A 6405-nucleotide genomic window follows, 5' to 3' on the forward strand; every position below is an offset into this window, starting at 1 on the left:
AAATTATCTGTCTTAAATATACTGAAAAAGCAAGAACTAGTGGAAACCATGGACAGATAGCTAAGAAAAATCAAGATGATAATGTATGAGTATAAAATATTAATAAAGGGACCAGGGAGATGGCTCAGTAGAATAAGCATTTGCCTGGCAAGTGCAAAGGCCTGAGTTCAACCCCTGGCTCCACTAGATAAATAAATAAATAAATAAATAAATAAATAAATAAAATACAGAGGTAGAAATGTTAGAAAACAAATAGAAATTTTGGAACTTAAAATATAAGACTGAAGTAAAGTTACTAGAGGGATTTGATAACAGATCTGAGCAGGCAGAAGAAATAATCTTAAAGACAGAGCAATTAAAATTACCCACTTTGAGAAGCAAAAGGAATAAAATGAAAAAAAAAATAGCAGAGTCTAGGTGAAATATTGGACACCACTGCACATCTGGAGGTCACAGATAGTGATCAAAAAGAGAATGGGGCAGAGAAAATATTTGTAGAAATAATAATATGGGCAGCTTGGCCCTCAGGTCCTGCATTAGGCCAGCGGCTCAGTCCCTTGCTGACTCCATGGCAGTCCTGGGCTCCCTTGCCAACTGTGGCTACATCCGAACCATGTTGGGCCAGCAGATTTTCAGCCAGCTGGGCAGCTCCAGCCTGGTGCTGCCCTCCAAGGCCAAGCTGAAGCTGGTGGATGGCGGCAGATCCAGGAGCAGGTGTAGTAGACCCTAGGCCAGAAGGGGCGCAGCCTTTTGGCCAACGGAAATCTTCACCGAACCAGCAGCGTGCCTGAATGTGTCTACAACCTGTATTTGGTTGAAAATGCCTTTGTTGGAGGGTGTTCCCCTGCCACTGAAACTTATGACAGGTTGAAGGCTGGGACCATGGCCACCTACAGTGGTCGCTGGAGGACAGACACTGCGCTACCGCTCCCAGAAGTTAGTGGAGGAGAGGCCCTTGCGGCAGTCGCTGAGGAGGCTGGAGATCTCCCTGGATGGTAGCCCTGAGAGGTTCTGATATGCACACAGTGAGCACCACTACAGTCAGAGAAGTTAGCAGGGCCTCCCCTGGAGACACCAGGACAGCTGGTGGTCCGCACTCCTCACTACCCCAAGATACGCCCGCTCCGAGACTGCGGGCTTCACCCACACTGGGGCGGTAAGCAGGCAGTGCCGCTATGACACCTACCACAGACACCACCAATATGGGTCTGCCAGCGATAGTGTCTTTGACAATGTTCTCATCACCCCTGCGGCACTCATGTACCCCTGGTCAGGGACCAGTCACAGCATGGGCAACCTCCTGGAGAAAGAGAACTACCTGATTACAGGACCTGACTCCTGGCAGGTGTGACCACTGGTGCCCCTTCAGCTAGCCAATCAGAACAGGGCTGCCAGGTCCTCATGGCACCAGAGCTTATTCCACAACACCTGCATGCTGAGGGAAGCTGGGCCGAGTGTCACTGTGCACTCTGGGGGCCGGAGGACACACATGACTGTGGGCCAGGTGGCTGCAGCAGGCAGTGGAAATCTGCTGCTGGAGAGAAGTGCTGTCATGGACCCACAGCCGGGGGGTGCGGATATGGAGATGACCCTGGAGTGAGCCGTGAGCATGCTGGATGTGAACCACATGCTGCTGGCCAGGGTGGCAGCTGCGGCCACCTTCACTGAGCATGAGAGCTTCCAGAAGGCCAAGGCCTGCAGGAGGTATACCAGCTGCATGGCATCCCCAAGCTTCTGCAGCTGCCCAAAGTCCAGAATGAAGACGTTCAGCAAGCTGTGTGTAGGGCCTTGAGAAACCTGGTGTTTAAGGATAACAACAACAAGTTGGAGGTTGCTGAGCTAAACGGGGTCCCCACCTGCTGCAGGTGCTGAAACAGACCAGAGACTTGGAGGCTAAAAAGCAGGTCATGGGTTTGCTGTGGAATTTGTCTTCTAATGACAAACTCAAGAACCTCATGATAACAGAAGCCTTGCTCAACCTGACTGAGAATATCATCATCCCTTTCTCGGGGTGGCCTGAAGGTGACTACCCCAAAGCAAATGGCTTGCTTGACTTTGATATATTCTACAATGTCACAGGATGCCTCAGAAACATGAGCTCAGCTGGTGCTGATGGGAGGAAAGCAATGCGCAGGTGTGATGGCCTCATCGACTCCCTGGTCAGCTATGTCAGGGGCACCATCGCAGACCACCAGCCTGACGACAAGGCCAAGGAGAACTGTGTGTGCACCCTTCACAACCTCTCCTACCACCTGGAGGCAGGGCTCCTCGAGAACTATTCCCAGAGCGTCTACATCCAAAACTGGAATATCTGGGCTGACAACAGCAAAAGCATCGGGTGCTTTGGTAGTCGAAACAGGAAAGTAAAAGAGCAATACCAGGACGTGCCGATGCCGGAGGAAAAGAGCAACCCCAAGGGCGTGGAGTGGCTGTGGCACTCCATCCTGATTCGCATGTACCTGTCCTTGATCACCAAGAGAGGGCGGAACTATACGCAGGAAGCGTCCCTAGGGGCGCTGTAGAACCTCACGGCCGGTAGCGGCCAGAGGCCGACATCGTTGGCACAGACAGTGGTGCAGAAGGAGAGCGGCCTGCAGCACACCCGCAAGATGCTGCACACCGGGAACCCAGCGTGAAGAAGACGGCCATCTCCCTGCTGAGGAACTTGTCCCGGAATCTCTCTCTGCAGAACGAAATTGCCGGGGCTGGAGAGATGGCTCAGTGGTCTAAAGCACCTACTTGGAATAAACTAAGCTTAGCAAAGCACAGGGACCGCGGTTCGATCCCCCAGCACCACATGCCAGCCAGCCGCGCCCCCTGGTGGGCTGAGTTGGCCACACACACACACACACACACACACACACTAAATAAATGTAAAAAAAATAAATAAAATAAAATAAAATAAAATGAACTTAAAAAAAAACAAAAACGAAATTGCCAAAGAAACCCTCCCGGATTTGGTGTCCATAATTCCCGACACGGTCCCGGTCCCGACAAAGGACTTGTTCGTGGAGAGGACAGCGTCGGCCTGCTGCACGCTCAACAACATAAACCAGGACAGCTACCAGCACGTGCGGGACCTCCTGAGCATTGGCAGCCTCCGCGAGGTCATGGCCACCAGCGCAGGGGATGCTTACGCGCCCAGCAAAGCCACCAAAGCCGCCTCTGTCCTCCTGTACTCACTGTGGGCACACATGGAGCTGCACAGCGCTTACAAGAAGCCTCAGTTTAAGAGGACAGATTTTGTCAACAGCAGGACTGCCAAAACCTACCACTCTCTTAAAGACTGGGCACAAGGTGTGGATCACCAGGATGTCAGCCAGAAAACCTCATCTTGGCAGTGCAACCCGCCCCCCGACTCAAGGAAAACACCTATTTTTCTACTCTCCAGCCCAGGAATCCCCCAAAAGAAAGCACACCTGTTTCTAGCCTTTCCTGTTGCCACGGTCCAGGGACCCAGAGAACAAATAATCAGAACACGATGATTTAGGCTCCAGAGGACCTTTGCAAGTTTGCTACCCGGAGCCACCATGCCCTGCCCACAGTGCTCCTCTGGGGCCACAGACACGGGTGGGGTGTGTGAGGGCAGTTGCGCTGTCACTTGGGCTTAAAAAATTTGATTTATGTTTGTACTCCCGGTCTCTGCACACGCGTCAGCACTGAGTCATGAGTGTTGCTCAGAGACGTTGCAGCCCATCAGAAGTGACAAGGAACATCTCAGTCCCCGCACTCCCCCTAAGTGGGAAAATGTCACAGAACACTGTTCATTTGCTTTGTATTTGTTTTCATCCCCTCGGCTCCCTCCACCCAGTTCCAAATGAATTTGAGAAATTGATACTACAAAAGCATGCAGGACTGTAAGAAAAAGGAATTGGGAAGCCAGGCTCCCAGCAAGTTTACCTGGGCACTGAGCAAATGGGGCTTGTGCTCAAGGGAGAAATGAGAATCACTTCTAAGTAGCGGGCTTGTGTGCTGTGTGTCCTGGGCCCTGGCGGCTTCAGCTGTGGCTGGAGGTAAGGTGGGCTCTGCTCTGGAGCCTGGGCTCGCCAGGGGCTCTGAAAGAACCCGGTGAATGAGCCGCCATGCAGCCAGCGCATCCACCCCTCAGAAAGAAAGAGAGCCATAAGTCTTCTGGTCTCTGTCTTCCTTCCACTTGGTTCAAGTCAAGGAAATGAGAAAGGGACAGTGGAAAATTCACCTGGAGGAACAAGGGGGAAGGTGCCTCATCGTCTGCAAATGGCACCAGGCTGCTGAGCGCCCACATCCCGCTGGATCCACATGAAACGTCATTTCCACGGGGCTGCAAGCAGAGCTCCAGGTGCAGAATCAGCCTTCTCGGCTCTGTCCCTGTTATACATTCTGCTTCTTTAAAGAAGTCTGATGCTATTTGTTATAAGAAAATAAGGAAAACGCCTTCAGCTCCTTGTGGCCAGAAAAACGTAACAGAAAATAATTTCCCATTCCCGTTTTCAATGTATGCTTCTTTCTTACAATTGAGACATAATAACTGTTTTTCAGTTTTAAAAATTCAGTCAAGGGCTGGCGAGATTGCTTAGCACTCTAAAGCATCTACTTAGGCAAACTTAAACAGGCTCAGGGGACCACAGTTCAATCCTTGGCACCACATGCCACACCAACCCTACCCTCAGAGTGGGCTGAGCTGGCAAAAAAAAAAAAAAAAAAAAAAAGAAAGAAAGAAAAAAAGAAAAAAAGAAAAAAATTGAATTAAATAAATAAATAAAATAAAATTCAGTCAAGACAGATTACTAACCTAAGCCAAAATGAAGGCATTTTGGTGTTTTTTTGGTTTTGCTTTTTTTTAAATCCTGAAGAGGAAATTTACATCTTTTCCTCTGGGTTTTTGACAATAAGTATTTAGAGTTTATTTATTTCTCCAGATAGATGATATATCAGAACTTTGTTTGTTTTTTAAGGTATTAATAGAGCTTTTGAATATTAAACATGAAATGGAGCAAAAAAATAATAAGTATGAATTTCCACAATTTATTTTTAAATTTTATTTTATTTTGAAGAGTAAAAACAGAAGGAAAAACAAATAGAAAAAAAACCCACACAAACAGGATAACATATAAGCATATGTATGTTATAGATTTTCAAAACAGGAATAGCTAATTAATGATGATTATTATATGACTTCCACAATTTAATGAAATACATGAATCTATACATACAATATGTTCAAAAAACTTAAAGCAGGAGAAACCAAGAGATTTATAAAGAGACACAGTGTCATCAAAATGTTGAAAGGTAAAGACAAAATCTTGAAATTCACAAGAGATAACTGTCTTGTCATGTACAAATCCTCCTTAATAAGATTCACAGCTACTTTCTCATCAGAAGCTATAAGTTTAGAAGGCAGTAGATGATGATATCTTTACTGTGCTGAAAGAAAAAACTATTACCCAAAAATGCTATACCCAAAAAAACTATCCTTCAAGCTAAAGTAGCTTGACATGGCTGGGGATATAGTTCAGCAGCCTAAGTGCCTGCTTGACAAGCACAAGGTCCTCAGTCCAATTTCTGGTACCAGAAAAAAAAAAAAAAAAGAAATGTAGCTTGACATTAGGAATTAATTTATTTATTTATTTTGCGGAACCGGGTTTGTTTGTGGTACCAGGGATTGAACTCAGGACCTTGCACTTGCCAGGCAAGCACTTATTCCACTGAGCTATCTCCCTGGCCAGCTTGACATTAGTATACCTACTGTTATGGTTTCTGTCTGGATGTTCTCCCAAGGCTTCATGTAGGCCTGGGATAGGCTTCTACAATTTGTCATCCAATTCTGGGATTATGAGTGTGAGGGCTACAGCTACCCTGGGGCAGACAGCCTGAATGCAATATAAGGCGTGGGGGTGGGAGGCTCGCTCTCTGCCACTGCTCCTCCCTTTTTGGTCTTGCTGTTTTGCTGTTTTCCCCCTGCCGTGGACTACTGCTGCCCTCTGCCATGTGTCACTCTGTCTTGGAGCCAGCTGAGTATGGACAGAAACTGCTACAAACTGTGAGCTATGTAAATCTTTCCTTCCTTAATTTTGGGTGTTGGGTGTTTGGTCCCAGCAATTAGAGAAAAGTAACTGAGACACTTGCTCCCTTATAAGTGCTAATAGGAATCTTTTGAGCTGAAGTGAAAGGACATTAGATGGTATATTGAAGACCTATGATGAAATAAAGATCACTGATAAAGATGACTGCGTAGATAAATGTAAAAGTTCTATTGTATTTTAATATAACTTCCTTCTTTATTTCTTCTGTGATTTTATAGCAAATGCAAGCTGGACATAGTGGTACATGCTTGAAATCCCTGTTCTCTGGGAGGCCAAGGCAGTGGGATTTGAGATATATTTGTATTTATGTCTAGGTCTATATTTAGGTATATATACATAACTA

The 6405-nt window shown here is 46.8% G+C and overlaps 1 pseudogene; it reads left to right on the plus strand.

Moving 5' to 3' along the window:
- Positions 1-568: 568 nt before the first annotated feature.
- LOC101562385 overlaps positions 569-6405 on the plus strand; it is a 14791-nt pseudogene continuing 8954 nt past the window's right edge.

The sequence above is a fragment of the Octodon degus genome, unplaced genomic scaffold (genome assembly GCF_000260255.1).
Source record: "Octodon degus isolate 3935 unplaced genomic scaffold, OctDeg1.0 scaffold00135, whole genome shotgun sequence".
Taxonomy (NCBI): Eukaryota; Metazoa; Chordata; class Mammalia; order Rodentia; family Octodontidae; genus Octodon; species Octodon degus.